The sequence below is a fragment of the Lepus europaeus genome, chromosome 14 (genome assembly GCF_033115175.1).
Source record: "Lepus europaeus isolate LE1 chromosome 14, mLepTim1.pri, whole genome shotgun sequence".
In the NCBI taxonomy this organism is placed as follows: domain Eukaryota; kingdom Metazoa; phylum Chordata; class Mammalia; order Lagomorpha; family Leporidae; genus Lepus; species Lepus europaeus.
In genome coordinates, this window is record NC_084840.1 from 29,331,865 (window position 1) to 29,353,096 (window position 21,232).

Below are 21,232 nucleotides of genomic sequence, written 5' to 3' on the forward strand. Positions count from 1 at the left end.
CTGCAGTGCTGATATCCCATATGGGCTCTGGTTCGAGTCCTGGCTGCTCCATTTCCCATCCAACTCTCTGCTATAGGCTAGAAAAGCAGTAGAAGATGGTCCATGTCCTTGGGCCCCTGCTCTCTCATGGGAGACCTGGAGGAGGCTCCTGGCTCCTGCCTTTGCATCGGCGCAGCTCCTGCCATTGCGGCCATTTAGGGAATGAACCAAAGGATGGAAGACCTCTCTCTCTTTCTGCCTCTGCCTCTCTGTAACTCTGCCTTCAAATAAGTAAATAAATCTTTAAAAAAATGTATTTTATTTTACTCATTGAGGTTCTTGGTATTATAAAAATCATGAAGTAAGACCTAGTGTGGGTATGTTCTATAGGATAGGATCATAATTCAATGTGAAACTTGAAAACACATAATTTTATACTAACTTGTTTTTCTAGCAAAGGAGGAAAAGTGAATTTTGAAATGTAAATCCACATATACCCATACATCCTACACTATCCTCATTTTTCATTTAGGAATAAAGTTACTTTTGAAACATGAATGCACATACAAACACATCTTATATCATCTCTTTTAAAAATGTATTCATTCCATTTGGTTGAACCTACTTTTAAATTCCCAATGTGCTATCCATATTTCAAAGAATCTAAAACTGTCAAGATTAGAGTGATACTAGATTAGAACGCTGAATGTTTTATTTGGGGTATTTCATCTAATTCCCAAAATAGCCCTCTAAGACATCACCCACCAATCCTGGAAAAGAGGTTATTTTGTGGAAATATACTGGATTTCAACAGCCTGGTTATGAACGAGGGTGACAATGCATGTTGGACTGAGCAGATGGCTTCTTGTACCCAGCAAAGCGCCCCTACTAGACAATGGCATAGCTCTTCATTTGGCAGTTCTCAGCTTGGCAAGGATGGCATATTTCGACAGTTAATTATTTTCAAAACATTAAATTTATACCAGGGAAAATCAGCAATATGAATATAAATTCAATGAACACAGGGATTCACTAATATCTTCCAAACATTTAGAGGAGTACCTGGTGCACAAATAGTAGATGCTCCATACCTAACTGCTTAATGAGTGATTCATGTCAAATCCTGTATACTGTTTCAAAGGAAAGTTTCATATTGTTCTTATGCTGGTGGCAAGTGTCCATAGTCTTCATCAGTTCTCAAAAGGGTCATTGAAATGAGTTAGGATCTGCAGCTGGAAGGAATGCAGGATTCCTATTATGCAGCAAGTGGGACTACATGGCTTCAAATGGCCTTTTAACTCTAACATCTAATCTCAGAAAACTCACATCTTTCACAATGTCAGAATGCTTATGCCACATGGTGGATCAGGCCTTAAACCCTGACTTCATAACCATGAAGGTTCCCTTCCTAAGAAGGATAACATAGATTATATTATTAATTGTAAATACCGGTGGGGGAACTGATGGAATTCTAGAAACCTATCATAGAGGTTCCTCTATAACAGGAACTTCTACCCTCCTGTCTTTCTTATCAAGGCCATGCCACCAAAAGAGCCTCCTTAACCACCCATGTGTTGTGAATTTCCATGATTAGAAGTAGATTTTATGCACGGCAACCAAACTTTCTAGTCTATTGTCTCCTGTGACCAACAATACTGTCACACATATTTTCTAAATAACTAATGCCCAGTCTATACATCATTTTTGAGTTGTGTTTATATAAGAAGTCTCATGCTGATATAAAAATAGTTAAACTAGTTCTATACTGAACAAATCATCTTTACCTAAGGATGGATTTGTGCTGATGATTTTCTTTGTGTACTTGATCCTGATTCAAATCTTCAGTAAAAGCTAAGAAAAGAGGGAATGTTATCAACATTGAGATTTCTGTGAAGTTTGTATTGAAAAAAGCAAGAACAGGAGCAGACAGGGGGAGAGATCCTGGGGTATGGTGGAGGGTTTTGCTGTAGGAAGAACTTCTCTCATTCCTCAGGCTCTGTTGAAGTTCAGTTTCTCCTTCCTGACTTGCCCCAACTCCACTGTTTTCTGGTTGATTTCTTTCCCTCTTCATCTTCTCCTCTTCTTACTTTAGGAAATGCTGCTGGCCTTGTTTCTGTTCATACTGCAAACCCGGTACATGCTGTTCAACTAAACAAATTTGATGCTGTTTTAATTCTATTTGGTAGTGCCAGGCTAAAGTTATTCAAAGCTTGTATTGTTCCCACAGCATGTGAGGAGTGTTATCCCTGAACTTGGAGCTGTAAAAAAAAAAAAAAAAAAAAAAAAAAATCAGGTGAAACTATTATATCTCTGTGCGTGCCTCATTATCTGAGCCAAGGAAATGAATGTTTTTCAGTTAGTCTCTACTGATCCCCAGCATGGGTTTCATATTGACACTCTTATCGTTGACCTTCAAGCTGGTTGACAGATTTCAACAGTGATGTTTAACAATGAGAAATAAATCACTATTCCTTCCAGTGCTGGGCTGTTGATGATTCGTGCTCCTTACTTTCTTAGCTCTATTATTTATTATCCTCTATTAATATAAAGAACTAAACATGGATTAATATGACATTGGCTTGTGTACTACATGAGAAATCCAGCTCATTCAATATTATTGGGAAAATAGAGCAAGGTACTGAGGATAGAAAAGTTTTCTTTGAAGCAATTTTTAAAGAAAGTATTTACAATTCTACATTGTATATTTATAGATCCTGGCAGATATGGACCAATGTTTATCAATAAAAGTTCTCTAGATACAGATTTTGACATTATAAGGAAGTATAAATATAGAAAATAGACTATCTCATTTTGTTCTTATAATCTAGATTCTATTTCATATTTTCTGCAAATATACACTAAATATACAAATGCATGTACAATTCTAAACTGCATGTGTATATCCAATGTTTATATATATATTATATTTTAACAAAATTTATCAATTTAATAAGGCTGAGTTACAGAAAGAGAAGGAGAGAGAAAGTGAGCTCTCCCATCTGCTGATTTACTCCCCAAATGGCCACAATAGCCAAAGCTGGGACAAGCCAAAGCCAGGAGCCTGGGACTCCATCCAGGTCTTCCACGTGGATGTAAGGGGCCCAAGCACTTGAGCCATCTTCTATTTCTTTCTCAGGTGCGTTAGAGCACCGGACTCAAACCAGCATTCATATAGGATGCCAGCATTGCAGGTGGCAGTTTAACCTGCCAAACCACAACAGCACCAGTAGAAATTTTATATACAAGACTTTAGGATATTTGTTATCTTAGAAAACTTATATAAACATGAGTACTTTGAACAATTTAAAACAATAACGGGGAGCTGACAAAGTGGCATAGCAAGTAAAGCTGCCACCTGCAGTGTGGGCATCGCATATGGACGCTGGTTCGAGTCCAGGCTGCTCCACTTCTGATCCAGCTCTCTGCTATGGCCTGGGGAATCAGAAGAAGATGGCCCAAGTCCGTGGGCCCCTGCAGCCATGTTGGATATCCAGAAGAAGCTCCTGGATCTTGGCTTCAGATTGGCGCAGCTCCAACTGTGCGGCCAATTGGGGAGTGAACCAGCGGATGGAAGAATCTCTCTCTCTCTCTCTCTCTCTCTCTCTCTCTGCCTCTCCTTCTCTCTGTGTAACTCTGAATTTCAAATAAATAAATAAATCTTTTAAAAAATAATAATGGAAACTATTATAATGTCACTTAAATATTTGACCTGAAGGAGACAAAAAAAAAAAGCAGCAAAAAAGCTGAGGAAATTTCAGTGAACACTGTTTCCTGTGCATATACATGAATTTAAACCCTTCACTGTAACTCCAACAACCTGTTGATTAAATCATATGAAAGATAAAATAAAGCTGTACTTACATACATATTATAATGGGAAATTATATTAAAGTAATGAACTTAAACACTTCATAAAAAGACAAGAGCTTCTCTGTATTTTGCCAGAAGGAATCAGAAAAGTGAAGAAGGTGTCTGACTTGAAAATCTATGTGGAATGAGCTAAATGTGAAAAAGGAAGAGGTTTGGGAGTGAGAGACTTGAATTTGATGAAAGAAAGACAGAGGGAGAGACAGAGAGAGAGGTCTTCCATCCACTGATTCACTCCCCAAATGGCTGCAATGGCCAGATCTAGGCTGATCTGAAGCCAGCAGCCAGGAATTTTCTCTAGTCTCTCATGTGGGTGCAGGGACCCAAGGACTTGGACCATCTTCCACTGCTTTCCCAGGCCATAGCAGAGAACTGGATTGGAAGAGGAGCAACCAGGACATGAACTGTCACCCATGTAGGATGCCAGCACCACAGGCAGAGGCTTAGCCTACTATGCCACAGCACCAGCCCCTAAGAGAAATGTTGAAATAATTGGAGATATTATGTGTTTGAACTATATAGTCTGAGGGAAAAAGATCCATTTGGTCTACTCAATGACAACATGACATACATGTATGTGAAAATTCTTTGAAAGGGGGTGTGTGTATGTATGTGTGTGTGTCCCCAAACATAAATCTTCTGATGGTAAAAACTCTTAACCCTTAGAAGAGATTAGCAAAATGCAAACTGGAATTGCTTTCCCTGGACACTTTTTTAAGCAAAATAAAGAGTAGTCTAGATCCCTTCCTGAACAAATATTTTTTCTATACAACTTTCATGGTTCCTTTTCATTTTGCTGTTGTATAACATTGTCTAAAGGCAAAGAGTTAATATTGGCATTCTGTAAGCTCCTTTTGATTCCAGACTTTTATTTTCATTATCCTTAGCAAGACAGAATTCATTCTAGGTAAGTGATGGCTTCAGAGCTTAGTAATTCAGGTTTTTTCTCCTTATTTCTTGGATATCTATCAGCATATGTAGCAAGGCCTCACAGCAGCACACTGAGTTCTATGTGGTATTTTGGGAACAAATGCACACTGACTCAGGTACTCTCGTGTGAATGCTCCCATTTCAAGTGAAGCTTCATTAGAGCTTAATATCACAGTGGGTAAAGAACCCTCTTCTATTCAGATGACTGTGGTGAACAACCACGTAGCCCAGATGTTTGTGGGTCCCCAGAGCAGGATGTGAAGCCTGGCCACTGTGCTTTCCACAGAGGCATGATCGTGGATGTGATCTCACCTGACTAATCAACTTTTCACATACCTACCATCATTTCAGTTGGGATGAGATAAATTCAGAGAATAATGAGTTATGTAATTTACTGTCCAGATTAGGACTCTTTTAGAGTAAAAGATGACCCAGATGTAGTTAGGTGCTGTCCCAGGAAATCCAGGAATTGCTGCTGTCCTACTTTGAACTCAAGCCCTGGTGTGCTAGTAGACACAAGTGGCTGTGGATAGAGCCGTGTTGGAGGGGGTATGTTTATCACTCCTAGTTTATTTCTTCAGGAAGGAAGATAAGTGGGAGACATAGAATGTGTTTTCTTATGCTGTCTATCCTCTGTCTATTTTGCTATGGTATACAGTATTTTTAGATTTTAATTTCAATAATGCATTCCTTTTCTGCAATGAGGACAGTTGCTTTTATTTGAAGGGGTTTTGCCTGGGTGAATCCAATTTTAGCATCTTGTACGATAAACCATCCCAAATGTAGAAGCACACGGCAATAACATTATTTCTTCCCTCTCCCAGTTCTGGGGGCTGATAGGGCATAGCTAACCAATCCTTACCCCATGGACTTCCACAGAGTTACCGTGGGATGATATCTGGCATGATTGTTGTTCCAAAGCTCCCTTTCTCACATGACTTGCGCTTAACTCTGCTGTCAGTATAATCTCAACTGAAGTGTGTGTACAAGGCCTTCCATATGTGGCCTGGGCTTCCTCACAGCATAAAGTCTGGGTTCCAACAACAAAGGTCCCAAGAAACAGGGCTGGGAGGAAGCTATCTCTTCTTTGATGATCTAGACTTGAAAGTCATGTGGCATTGCATCACATCATTGGATGATAATAGGCACAAGGATCCACCCAGTTTTGAGAAGAAGGATCAGTCTTTTTTTGGTTACTGTAGCACAAAGCACCATGAGCAGCAAATTCTCTCATGACACCTTGTATAGGCAGTATAGGAAGTCCTGCAGCAGAACCAGCCTAAGCAGAGGAAACTTGGACAATGTGGAGCTGTGCATCAGCTTGAAGAAGGACCAACATTTCCTGAGTACCATCAGGTTGAAGTCCACTTCTCATCCCAGGTTCTCTGTGCTTGTCTTGAGGGACAGAAGCACTGTGACAAGGCCATAGCTAAGGATACTCCCCATCTGGACATCAAAGTGCTGACAAACTCAACAAGAGCAAGAAGCTACTCAAGAAGCTGACCAAGAAGTATGATGCCTTCTTGGCCTCAGCATCTCTGAGTAAGCATATCCCATGAATCCTGGGCCCATGCACAAGTAAGGCTGGCAAGTTCCCTTCCCTGCTGACACACAACAAAAACAGAAGATAATTAATTGGTCATCTTTAAAGATGGGTCTCCCATGTAGGTGCAGAGGCCCAAGCATTTGGGCCATCTTCTACTGTTTTCCCAGGAACATTAGCAGGAAGGAGTGGAAGTGGAGCAGTCAGGACTACAACTGGCACCCATATGGGATGCTGGCACTGGAAGTAGAGGCTTAAACTTCTGCACCACAGTGCAAGTGCCTCAAGAGATATTAAACCAAAACAGAAGTTAAACTTCAGTCAACTGGTTTTCTCAATAGCCCATAACAATTTTTTATTCACACCTAACTTTATCAACATAAGATCTGTTGAAGTTTTACCATGCATCCAAAAGCAAGAGCTGAGGAAGATACATAAAGAGTTACATGAATTGCCATGTCCTTGGGCTTTAAAGATCTATTTATTCCTGAAGGTAGACCTTGCTTGGGAAAGATTACAGAAATAATTCTGATAATATATTTGAATCAGAACTCTTTTTTTTATTGCTTTTGGGTGAACCTTGATTCTGACAGCTAATTATAGGTCTCGCCAGGACTTAAGTAACTATTAATTTAGATGTACAAAATAACATCTTTTAAATTATTAGAAGCAATCCATTTCTCAGTAATTGATGTTACTTGAACTGTATTTAATTTTTAAAGAATAATCATCTATAACTGTCCTCCAAAAGCACTTTGTGCAGACCTGTTATACCAAATTCTTCATTCAAAGTCAAGTTCAAAGCTCAGAGTGACAGTTGGCTAGGAAGGAGGAGCAATTGATTGAGGTCATGACGATGGTGACAAAACTCTAGGAAATGTCTTGGGATGTCACCTTGAAGTAACTGATTTGATCTCTGGTTTCAGAAGGCTCTAGAAAAAAAGGGTAGGTCAGAAAAGTCCTCTCCCCAGGGAGTCAAGAGTCTAAATGAAAAAAGACACTGGTCCATAAACCCAGGGTAATTCTGCCCCAAGCCTTGAGGACATAAATATGAAAACAGTTTGAAAATGTTTGTCTTAAAGCCAGATGTTCCCCTTCCTCGATGCTGTCTCATTCAATTAAAAATCTTCAGTAATATTATTGATTTTCCAATGTATCATTCTCAGTAACAGCTTGGAAAGAAAGTATTAGGAAATTAAGCCATCATATATTTTCCCTGAATTATTCCATAATAATGGGAAGATGGTCATTGAAAGGTAAACATCGGGTCAAAAATCTTTCCAGTCTATTCATTTAAATAAGTGTCTGCAAAGCTCATTCGTTCTTCCCATTACTGTTTTTAATATACCAATATGTGTAGTTTTGCTTCTGAAATAAATCATTAATATTTTATTTATAGGCACTACAATGCTGAGAAAAAGTATGGTTCAGAAATGTTAGATTGGATAAGTTATTTAACCTTCTGAGTTTCTTTCTTTTAAAATTTTATGTAAGGTATTCATATTCTGTTTATTTCCTAAATACAAATTTATGAATATAGTGATACTCCCCTCTCCACCCTCCCTCCTTCCCATGCTCTCACTTTTCCTCTTTTATTCCCTCAGTCTTCTCATGTGCAAAGTCAGGATGGTACAGCTTGTGGTGGTGCTCCGATTTGTAGCAGGACACTACAACTATCCTGGGTAGTTCTCAAAATGAGTAACACTTGATATTAAATGTTACTGTGCCATCCAATGTATTTCTAAAATCTGAAGAGCTTTGTTCCTGTAGGACAGCACTAATCACTAGAGTTTGTTGTTGCAGTTGTTTTTATTTTATAAATCCAAAAACACAAAGTTCTTGTTACATTGCCTTATCTGTGAACATACAAACATTCAGATGTTTCTGATATAAAACATCTAGTTCCTGAAGTACAATTACTCAACAGGTTATTGTAAAATGACTAGTTCTTTGCTGTAATAATAATCCACCTGCTGTGGGGAGGAAGGAAGAAGATAAAATATTAAATATGACAGGAAGCAGCTTCATCTGAAGTTGTGTTTAATACATGACCACTATGATTCTTGGGTCTTCCACAGAGGAACAAAATATATATTTTCAATAGTTCTTTGCTATGGAAGAGGGGCCAGCAATCATGACAAGAAGACTTGTCCTACTTTCCTGGAAGTAGGTTTTGGTTATTTTCATCCTGTTGAGAATGTCCTCTTTCTGTGTGCATGACGACAGGAGTCTTTGAGGTTCTACATGAGCAGGGAGTCAGTCAGCTCAGAGTAATCAGAGATGCTCCTCAGTAATGGGTAGATCAATTTTCCAAAATATTGTAAGATTAAACGTCTGCAATGCGTTTATCACGTGGCAACAAGTAGTCATCATAATTTGAACTAGAGCCATTAAAGGTCTGAGATAGGCTATAAAAAGGTAGCAGAGTTCTCTCATCCTTCTTTTCAAACAAGCCATTTGGATCAGTGCAAAGGTAGGAAAGGAACCAAAAAGAACAAGGGGAAAGGGGAATGGTGACAGGGAAAATGATGGTCACACAGTGGCTAAGGGAGCTGGAAATTATGAATTTGTGGTGGAGTAAATTTCCATGTGATTTTCGCTTCTCCGGAGGACTAGGCTTTTTATTCAATTCTCCACTGAAACTGAATCTTTTGAGGGTATTGCTTCTTCTGCCAGCCTCTCACTGTGAGGCTTTTACTCGTGCGTTGTCTTTATCCTGGGGTCCATGTAGGGGATAAGCACTCTGCTGGCTGCTCCACTCCCATTACTACTTCTGCCTCATTGCATGCCATGCCCACCCTTTGACACCTTCCTTCCCTCTTTGATGTTCATGACATTTGATTACGCTACAGACTAGATTTATTTGGGCTGCTCTCGTTCCACCTGACCACGGGGGTACAAGGAAAAGGCCACATCCCCCTGGCTCCTCCTAGTGGTTTCCAGGCTCCTCTTTGGAACTTCATGCCTCTGACAGATAACAGCTCAGCCTCATTTTCTACTTTGTGAGGCTATTTCCCTGTGTTTATTTTTTTAAAAAGATTTATTAATTTATTTATTTGAAATACATAGTTATAGAGAAGCAGAGAGAGGGAGGGCAGAGAAGCAGAGGGAGGGAGAGAGAGAGGGAGGGAGGGAGAGACAGAGAGAGAGAGAGAGAGAATGAGTTAGTTCTTCTATCCACTGGTTCACTCCGCAAATAGCTGCAATGGCTGGAGGTATGCTGATCTGAAGCCAGGAGCCAGGAGATTCTTCTGGGTCTCCCACATGGGTGCAGAGGCCCAAGGACTTGGGCCATCTTTTGCTGCTTTCCCAGGCCATTGTAGAGAGCTGGATCAGAAATGGAGCAGCTGGAACTTGAACCAGTGTCATGTGGGATGCCAGCACTGCAGGCGGCAGATTTACCTGCTGTACCACAGCACCAGCCCTACTGTGTTTATTGAAGAAGTTAACACCTGCCTCACAACTTTCTCATCTAATGTGACTTCTTCTAGGAGACTCCACTGTAACTCAAAGTCTCTAATCTCATAGTTCTTCAATCTACTCTATTATAATAATAACAATGCTAAATAGTAAATCAATTTTAGCTATAACCCAATACAAAGCCTAACCTGAACGTTCTCAATGATGCTAGCTCCTATGTATTGATGAGAATCCTGAGACAGATTTTTTTTTTTCAATTTTAAGTTTTCACAAGTGTTAAGTAAGGGAGCTAAAATACACAGATATAAATAAAGCAAGTCTGTCTAATTTCAAATGCTGAGTTTTAGAAAGCAGACATTTGGCACAATTGTTAAGCCTCATCACATATCAAAGTCCCTGGGTTCAAATCCTGGTTCCCCTTCCAGTTCTGCTTCCCATTAATGTGTATTTTATTTATTTTTTTTTAACTTTTATTTAATGAATATAAATTTCCAGTGTACAGCTTATGGATTACAATGGTTTCCCCCTCCCATAACTTCCCTCCCACCCGCAACCCTCCCCTCTCCCGCTCCCTCTCCCCTTCCATTTGCATCAATATTCATTTTCAATTCTCTTTATATACAGAAGATCAATTTAGTATAAAGATTTCAACAGTTTGCACCCACATAGAAACACAAAGTGAAACATACTGTTTGAGTACTAGCTATAGCATTAAATCAAAATGTACAGCACATTAAGGACAGAGATCCCACATGAGGAGCAAGTGCACAGTGGCTCCTGTTTTTGACCCAACAAATTGACACTCTAGTTTATGGTGCCAGTAACCACCCTAGGCTGTCGTCATGAGTTGCCAAGCCTATGGAAGCCTTCCAAGTTTGCCAACTCTGATCATATTTAGACAAGGTCATAAAAGACAGGGTGAGGATAGTAACCAATGATCCTAAGAGTGGCATTTACCAGGTTTGAACAATTATACAGCATTAAGTGGGGAAGAGGACCATCAGTACACACAGGTTGGGAGTAGAGCCATTGGTGGTAGAGTAGAGGTTATGATTACAAAGGAATGAGGCCCAAGTGTGCTAGACAGGGTCTAGAACAAAGGACAGAGTCATTATTAGAGGAGCTAAGAAAGGTGCTAAGCTACAATTAAGTTTTCTGATTGAGAGGCAAATAGAACCTGATAGAAGGGGCTTGATAATAATCTGGTGGGCTTTAGGCCTTGTAAGTTAAGAGGCCCAGACCTATCTATCTCTTCACATGGGGTACATCCTAAGGGAGGTGTGAACCTCCTAGGGGAAGGCACTCTGTTGACTTTCATTACTTGGCTGGCCTGGGAGGAGAGCTGGCCAGGTAAAGGCAGGGGGCATCTCTAACAAGAAATTTACAGTTTTGCCTTCAATGTTGCTGACCCTACTTGACCATCCCCTCAGCTGCAGTGGTCACTTTGGAAGTTGGGCTGAGTGAAGGGCTTTTCAGCTTAGAGCCAATAAGATCTGTGGCTCTGACCTGGGCATCCTTCGACTCCAGGGCAGGTCCATTTCCAGTGATCCAACTCTTGGCAGAGCTGCCAGGGCTCTTCACAAGCTGACTTCTGCTGAAGCCCAGGCTTACCACATTGAAAGCCACTGAAGTAGACTGGCCTGTTGGGTCTCCTTGAGGGCAGATCACTGTACAGATCAGCCATTAATAGGCCTGCCACCCATTGCTTCTGATGCCTAGCTTTCTTTTCTTCCTGGTTTGTGTTAAAGCAGACCAGAGGATGCAAGTCAAGGGAGTGCCCAAGTCCCGTCTCTAATCTTCGGTGGCCTGAACTACAAGTCTATAGTCACAGGCATGTTCTGTAGTAGTTTTTCTAAGGTAGACAATGCCCATGAGGAAAATTATATTCTCACTTTAAAACTTTCTTTCCCTTTGGTCTGAAAGGGAGGTTTTTTCTACTTACTGTATACTTCGCTGATGGCGAAGTGAATCTAGCTATGAGATTATTATTTACGTTCTTATTTTGGCTATGCTATTACAGAAAAATGTTAGCCATCTCTTTTATAAGGTCTAAAGATTAAATTGTGCATCCTACAGATTCCTTCATAATAGAATTAGTTTCCTACCTTGAAGAGAATAGAGAAATGAAAGAACAAGTTGGGCTTAGAATAGAGAAATGAGGGAGCAAGTCCTAGATCGCTTGCTGACAATAGCAATATTACATGAATACTTGGCAAACAGTTTCAACCATTAGATAACAACTTAAGAAAATATTTACCAGAAGCTCCAATGCCTTCTATAAATTTTAAGAATCATGTATTTGAAAACACCTCTTAAATATCTAAGATGGTGTAGTTTGTTTAACCAGTAAACTTAAGCACAACCATATAAAATGTTTTTAGTTTCTTTCTACCAACAAGTTTAAAACATATGATACACAGATTCAGGTCACACAAATTAAAATGTATCTTTGATTGATTTTCGCAGCTTAAATTTATGGACAATCTTATCTATAAGCCATTTAAAATAAAACTCTTAATAAAATCTCCCCATGTGGACATACAATATGTACACACATATAACATAGCATAATAGACCAATATAGCAATTTTAATAATAGCTTTTAAAATCTTTAACTCTTTTTGTCGATTGCCAATTGATTTGAATTGCTTTTTGTTTTTAGTAACCTCAGTTAACCATACTTTCTCTCAGTTGGTACTGTTAATACATTATTGGCTTCATCTGTTTACAGAGCCATCCCAAAGTACTGAATACAATAAAAGTGGCTGGAAAAAGTCCATAGGAACCTATAGGAGGACAGCTAAACACAGAACCAACAATGCTTTAGTTTTATGAGCAGCAAATCATATATAACTGTGGATGACAAAAGACTTTAAGTCGCCATGTTTAAAATTATAAACTCATCAACCAACAAGAGGCACTTGCTTACTTCACAGTATTTTTGAAAGCACCTGTAGGATTTTACAAGTATTTAACCCTTTAGGCCTCTGGGGCTTTCTCATTAAGATAACTATCATGTCTAGTAACACAAGATCATTAGACTTTTTAATTCTCAAACATTTATATTAATAGCATTTTCCATTATAGAAACTTAAAGTTTGGTACCACATCACATCTTGACAGTACTTCTAATATAATCCAAATAGCCTGATTAGTTGGTGTCTCTATAAGATGAGAGACATAGGTCCTTCGATTTTTTCAGTTGGGCCCAAACTAGAAAAACCAAAGTCCAGGATTTACTGGAAATTTTAGAGACCAGATTGTTTGAAACTTTGATTTTTTGAATGCCTGTCAAGAATGCCAAGAAGGCTCAAAATCCAAAATATCTGGTTGAAATAAGATTTCTTAAAATCATGACATAACATAGACCAAATTTGATCATTGTTACAATGTGATTATTCAAATCTTTGGAAATAAGCACATATTTAAATAACCCATAGCTCTTAATAAAAATTCAGCTGTTTTTGAACAATTAGAATTTAACAGACATCAAGAGAACATAATAGATTACTTTAACACATTGCTTTAACAGAGCATCAGAGTTTAATTCTATGGCAAAGAGAAGTTGAGCTTCCTGTGATCTTTTGCTATGAGGTTTTCTTCCTTTACCTTCTTTCATATTGGTGACCATGTTTCTGTGTTTCTGTGTGTAACACATCTTTAAGCATCTTTTGCAGGGCAGGATGAGTGGCAACAAATTCTTTCAGTTTCTGTTTGCTACGAAAAGTCTTAATTTCACCTTCATTCACAAATGAGAGCTTTGCAGGATATAATATTCTGGGCTGGCAGTTTTTCTCTCTTAGTACCTGGGCTATGTCTCGCCATTCCCTTCTAGCTTGTAGGGTTTCTGATGAGAAGTCTGCTGTGAGTCTAATTGGAGATCCTCTAAGAGTAATCCGACATTTCTCTCTTGCACATTTTAGGATCTTTTCTTTATGTTTCACTGTGGTGAGTTTGATTACAACATGTCGTGGTGAGGATCTCTTTTGGTCATGTTTATTAGGGGTTCTATAAGCTTCCTGTACTAAGATGCCTCTGTCCTTCTCCATACCTGGGAAATTTTCTGCTAGTATCTCACTGAAAATGCCTTCTAATCCTTTCTCCCTCTCCATGCCTTCAGGAACTCCTAGAACCCGAATGTTGGGTTTTTTAATAGTATCCTGTAGATTCCCGACAATATTTTTTAGATTTCTAATTTCTTCTTCTTTTCTTTGGTTTGCCTGTTTCCTTTCCTGTTCTCTGTCTTCTAAGTCTGATATTCTCTCTTCTGCTTCGCCCATTCTGTTTTTAAGGCTCTCTAATGTGTTTGCCATTTGATCTATTGAATTCTTCATTTCATTATGATTTCTCGTCACTATCACAGTTTCTTGTTCCACTAGTTGTTTCATTTCATTTTGATTCCTCCTTAATATTTCACTTTCACGAGAGAGATTTTCTATCTTGTCCATTAAGGATTTCTGTAGTTCAAGAATTTGTTTTTGAGAACTTCTTAATGTTCTTATCAATTTTTTGATATCTGCTTCTTGCATTTCTTCGATCTCATCATCTTCATAATCTTGAATTGGGGTGTCTTTTTCATTTGGGGGTGTCATAGTGTCTTCCTTGTTCTTGTTACCTCGGTTTTTGCATTTGTTGTTTGGCATGTTGGAGATATTTGGTTTCTTCACTGTGTTGTTTTTTCTTGTTACACTATGGCTCTATATTAAGTGGACTGTCTGCTTTCGGTGGAGCCTTAGAGGCTTGAGATGAGTGTGGCCTGAGAACTGTGTTTGGTTCCTCAGGGTTGAGGGTGTGTCAAAGATGACACTCCCAGGTTAGGTGTGGTAAATCTCTCTTTCTTTCTTTTTTTGATTCAAAAGGGAAGTAATTCCACACAGCTGAACGTAATTGGAGGTAGTTAGCAGGCAAATGATATACCCACAGGAGCCAGAGATCGGAAGCTCTTTCCCAAGAACCACACAGGGAATCTCTGCTGCCCTCAGTGTGGGCTCCAATTCTCCTGCAGTCTCCCACTGGGTTGCCAAGTTAGATCCTAATCTCCTGTTATTTCACCCCTCCCCCCAGAGACAGGTGTTTCTGCTAGGCTCAGGGCCAGTGCAGACCTGAGGTCGCCCTGCTTATGACATATGTCCAAAATGGCGCCTGCTCTTTGTCTTGCTCGCCTTTGAGAGGTGAGCGGAGAGAGAGAAACTTGTGTCCGTATCGGTCACTCTTTTTTTTTTCCTCTCTCTCTTCTAGTTAGCCTGGTGAACTTTTCCCCACGGAGTTTCAAGCCTCGTTCCCTCTAGTCTCCTCTTTCCGCTTGCCCGCTGGTGTCTCGGGCTATTGAAGTTCGGCTCACCTCGCGTTGCAGCGCTGGTGTGTTGAGTCTGCCGCTGGTGTCCCGAACTTGGGCTCCCACGCTCTGCATGCAGGTCCACTGTGAATTACTAGTTCTGGAAGAGTTTCCTATGCTGTTTCTTCCCCTACTCTTCCTTGACCCTGCAGTATCTCCACTTATATTAAACTGTCTCTCACCCAGACTAATAGTGTGCTCTCTTCCTATTCCGCCATCTTGCCGCTAGTCTGATTAATGTGTATTTTAAAAGGCAGCAGGTAATGACTCAAGTGTCTGGATCCCTGCTACACACAGAGAGACCCAGATAGAGCTCTAGGCTCCCAGCTTCAACCTGGTTCAGCCCTGGTTATTGTAGACATTTGGGGAGTAAATCAGAAAACAGAAGATATCTCTGTGTTTCTCTTTGTCTTCTTCTCATCCAAATAAGGAAAAATATTTTTAAATGGCTAAGATTTTCACAGCTAGGATACACTGCCTCCTACTAAGCTTTAACTTGATTTGAATTTGTTTCTTAATTTCCAGGTCATTATACCATAAAACTCATTATTTTCTAGTCTGATTAACTTTTAAAATATTGAATTGTGAAATTTCTAGTTCTATCTACCAACTTTCTTTTCATCTATCACTCTGACAAAACCTCCTTTCCAACTCACCACAACTTTTAATCAATTACTTCACAACTCCTTGTTTTACCCTCAATTCCCTTATTTCTCCTGTTGAATCTCAGTAATAAAATGATACAACTACATTTTTGTTTTTTTCCTCCTGGACTTACCACTGTCATTTTGTCAACTATTCTTTTTCTCCTGTAGTTTTATGTAAAGGGCTTTAAGATAGTATACTTTCACAAATGTGTATTTAATTTCATATTAACACAATGATTAATATGTTAGGATGAAGAAATATACATACAACTTCAAGGAACATATGATGTGATGGAGAAATAAATTAAAAATAACTAAGTACAGTAAATGTCATTTAAATAGTTTACATTTAGTGAAGGTACAAAAAGGTTCATTTAAGTCCAGAGGTCAATAAAATAGAAAATCATACCATTGAATGGTCATCTACGTAAATAATAAAATTTGCTAGAAGGCTGGCAGAAATTTGGGTGGAGGAAGAAAAAACAGCAGGTATTCTGTCAAAGTCCTACATTATTATATCAGTGAGTGAAAACGGGGCAGTTAGAAGGCACAAGCAAACCTAAGAGTGGCAACTGAAATGTTGGTGCAAATTATGGTGGGGATGGTCATTTTTTTCTCCTCCTGGCAACAACACTCATTTTCCTATGAGAAGTCTCCCACTTCTCTGGCCAAAGTTGATCTAAATATAAGAGATCTTTGACAAAAGCTGCCTAAAAGAGATTCTCTTTCCACCTGGACTTGAGTCTGATGCATGGCATCCATCTGATCTCGTGAAGACCAAACATAAAGCAACACAACAAAGGCAGAATAATGTAGTAGAGACAGTTAGTAAGCCAAGGTGCTGGTGCAACTGTTTGAACCTCAAATTAAGCTTCACTTGTACCAGCCCTACCCCTGGTCATTTTCAGGTACAAAACTGTTACGTTTCTTTTTTTGATTCTTAGGCTAAATTGCATTTTTCTGTTACCTGCAACTGAAAGAGAACTAACTGATGTACCAAGTATAAGAGGATAGATGGAACCTGACATTATGAACAGTACAAAGATATTTCAAAAACTTTGTAAGAAACTAAATTAAAAGATGTTTATTTGGGTGCAAATATTTTTTGAAATTGTATCTGTGAAGTGTTCAAAAAGTTTTTGGAAATACGTATTGTGAAAAACCATGCATGGGTTTCAAATTTTTTTCATATAAACATCTTTTATGCTATTTTCCATGAACTTTTTGAAGAACACTCAAGTGATTCTTGCACACATGAAAAATCAGGAAAGGGGTCAATAGTCTTTACTGCTTCAGGCAGAAGACTGCCTGGACTTTAATTCCAAATGTTCCACTTACCAGTGGTATACCTTCGAGTAAGCTGCTTAACTTCTCTGTGCCTTAGATTCTTGGGTGGCAAAATGAAAATAATAATAGCTTCTACTTCATAAATTTGTAATGGGAATTAAATGAATTAAACTCTTAAAACCATCTCATTCTTATTTGTCAGATCCAGATAATATGAAAAGAATGAGGATGAAGATTTGCATAGAAAAGGTGCAAATCTATTCTAAGCAAAATGCAACAGTGGTATCTGGAAAGCAAAGGAAGACAAAAAATAAAGTTCCAGGCAGGCAGAAATCCAGGAGGAGTTGGGAGGTGGGGGTGGGGGTAGGGGAGTGGAATGAAACTTCAAGTCCTGAGAGTTATTAAGAGAAAGAGATACAGAGAAAAAAAAGATTTTAAAAGGGAGCAAAAGTTTTTAAGGAGTGTTGATGTGGTTTGTAAATTGGTCTTTTCCATAAAAGAAAGAGAGCAGTAAAGGTTATACTTATTAATGCAGCCCTGTTCTCCACCTGGGCCTTGCAAAGCCACAGGTAATAGTTGGGTTCTATAATCTTTGGCAACTTCACAGGTATGTAAGTAAGAAGGATCAAGAACAGGGAAGTGGAAGTGAAAGTCAAGAGCCGAGAACAGGTAGGATTTTCCGTGTTTCTCATCTCAGTATTAGAGGAATCAACTAGTTTTCACAGTAAGAGTGGTTTCACAATGGGTACTGAGCCCCGTCCTGTGTAACCTATAGCAAGGTCTTCCAGTCAGTCTGTGGTGGGGAAGAGAGGGTGTTATGCCTTTATGTGTGTCTGTGTGTATACTGTGCACTGAAGCAGTCTTCTCTCAATAACATATATAAACCTCATTCATTACTGATTACTAATCTCATTTTTTGTTGTATCATGAAAGAGGGAGACCAGGAGGAAGCACCTGGCTCCTGGCTTTGGATCGGCGCAGTGCTGGCCGTAGTGGCCATTTGGGGGGTGAACCAACGGAAGGAAGACCTTTCTCTCTGTCTCTCTCTCTCATTGTCTATAACTCTACCTGTCAAAAAAATTTTTTAAAAAAGAATTACATACAAAGAGATTTTCAAAAGTTCACAGAAATACATATCATCTTTGAATTCCATTTTTCCAAGAATTTCTTGAAGACCTTAATATTTCTCTTTCTCAGTGTAAAGCAAAACAATGAATTGGAAGTGATCAAATACTTAAAAGGATGTGTGACAAGCCAATTTTTCAGATACTGTGACATTAAGTGTCATTATCTCTATGCTTTATTCTGTAAGTAAAATTAAAATGAAACTGAAATACAGAGGACACAAGGTTGCATGTAAGATACAGAGTAATATGATAGTCTGAACCTTAGGAGAATCAAGAATTCATGCTTATGTTGTCAAGGGCACTTCTGGATCCAACCTAGAGCTGCTTAGGAAAGGACCAGAGTAATCATCTGTTGCCCTAATCTATGGCAGCCCAACATTTTTCTATTCCCTGGTGAGAGTAGAGAAATTAACCTACTTTCTTTCTTTGGGAGAAGAAATAAGAGCAAAAAGTGTTAAATGGTGTCTATATCCAAAAAGTTAAAGCAAAGTTCACATATACACTAAATGACTATTTTTAGTTTTAAAATTAAAAAAAAAAAAACCTTTTGAGAGACCACTTTATTGTGCCAAAAGCCAAATGATTTGTCTTTGTGATACTTTTCAGGAATGGGAGCAGTGATTAGTATTCTTCCAGCAATCATCGTGGAGTGAATTGATATTGCTAAAATCTATATTAACATATCAAATCAGCACAGACCCTAGCTCTAGCTGGAGATCTGCCTAGCCATTAGGATACTGTGGTTTATCCAACTCTAACTCTTAAAGAGCTTAAAATGAAATAGACATGATACACTAGCTGAAAACAAATAAGAATTTTATAAACAAAGTGGAAATTTTGCTAATTACTTTGTTCTCCTTGACTTCAGTAAATTTGTCAGAAATACTTAACCATGAGGTAAGTGTTGTTCAAACCACTAATATTTCATACATTTAAAATAACCTTTTTCTATAGAAGGGCCAAAAATACATCATAAATATCCTGTGAGAATGTAAAACAGAGACACCAAAATACATAGCAGTGAATGTCCCATATTGAGCTCCCTATAACATATCTATCTTAATTTATTAATATGGCATGTTACAAGTTTTCTGAATGTGCTTATATATTTGATTGATTATAGCTTGATGAGGCTACAACAGTGAAACTTCTTCTTTAGAATTAGGAAGGACAGTATCATTTATTGTTGGAAAAAGAGGCTTATATTAGAAATAAAGACGGGATCTATATGAGAAATAAAAGCAGAGTATTTGAAATACCACCCCAAACAGCAAGACAATTAAACTGATTGTGACACAGGTTAGTGGAGGAAAAGGGAAATCTTATGAAAGGACTGAGTGTTGATTTGAATCCAGAGACTACTCTCTCTACCACACCACTGTCTGCTATGAGTTCATGGAAAAATATTGGAAGGCAGTATGGTGGCTATATTTCCCTGATCGATGGAGAGCTCCTTATGTTTTGAAAAGTTTCCATCATATGAATCTTTGTTGTCCCCCTGAATATAGACACTAAGGAGGCAATAGAATTGTCAGATAAAACAAACAAAAACACAGGGTGCCTGGTTAAATTTAAATTTCATAGGAACAGTGAATAACTTTTTACTGTAAATGTGACAAAAATAAGTATATCTTAAATGTGTATTTCCGGCCGGCATCGTGGCTCAACAGGCTAATCCTCCGCCTTACGGCGCCGGCACACCTGGTTCTAGTCCCGGTTGAGGCGCTGGATTCTGTCAGGGTTGCCCCTCTTCCAGGCCAGCTCTCTGCTATGGCCCGGGAAGGCAGTGGAGGATGGCCCAAGTCCTTGGGCCCTGCACCCGCATGGGAGACCAGGAGGAAGCACCTGGCTCCTGGCTTTGGATCAGCGTGATGCACCGGCCTCAGTGGCCATTGGAGGGTGAACCAACGGCAAAAAGGAAGACCTTTCTGTCTCTCTCTCTCTCACTATCCACTCTGCCTGTCCAAAAAAAAAAAAAATGTATATTTCCAAACGTTTGCAAACGTGGGGCTTCTTATATTTTGTTCTGCAGCCCTTGAAGGCAAGATGTGGGCTTTCCAGCCTCCTCTGAAGACAGAGGATGTGAGGTGGGAGGGACATGTGACCTAGGATGACCAGTCAGATGCACTGGTCCAGGTGTGGATCAGAAGCAGCAGCAATAGTGGAGAATCCATGTAGGCAGTGGAAGTAGCAGCAGCAGCAGCAGCAGGTTTCCTTGGCAACAATGGTGGCTGTGTCATAGTGACACAGCCATGAAAGTTTTGACGTCTCACGTTTGGTGGTGCAGTGGCAGAAGCAGTGTCTTCACCAGCCTAATTATCTGGTGTGACTTTACTGCCTTGCTTCTTTTTCTCCCTGCCCCATTTCCAAGTTCAATGCTTTAGAATTATTGATGGTTCTTTGAGCTAGCCAACATCCTTTCAACACATTTCCTTTCTATTCATATTGCCCACAATTGCTTTTTTTCCTTCTATTAAAACTCTATTTAATACCAGAAGAAAATTACTTGAAGAAGGAGAAAAAAGAATCTAAAGCTTCAATCACAATAAATTTCCAGGCATCCTCCTAAGGAGAATAAAATCTTTGCTTCTTTCTAGAATCAGCAGAGCCCAATGTGAAGAGTGTGAACACAGGAGTGATGTGCCTTGGTTTCACAGCTCAGTTATACTATAGACTAATTACATGACCTTGAACAACTTAATGTTTCTGTGCATCAAAAAGTTTCAATTTGCACATCTGTAAAATGAGTGCAATAATTTTTTTATCTCATAGGATTGTTTTGAATTTTAAATGCATTAATATTTAGAGTAGAGACTGGCACAAAAGAAGCAACATAACCTGCTTTTAAAAAAATCATCATTCACAATTTTTCAGAGGCAAAATCAGTCAGTTGTAATTAAAGGGTATTGACGCTTCCCCTAGGTTCTAGAAAAGGGCTTCAGAAGAGCCTTTGATTTTAGCCACTGCATGACTAACATAGGTTAGAACAGGCAAATAGTCTTAATATTAGTACTCAGACCCATAGCATTGCAACAGTTTTCCTCCAGAACTCTATTAAGCAACTGACTTTGGTTGTCCTTATTTGAAAGTGAAATAT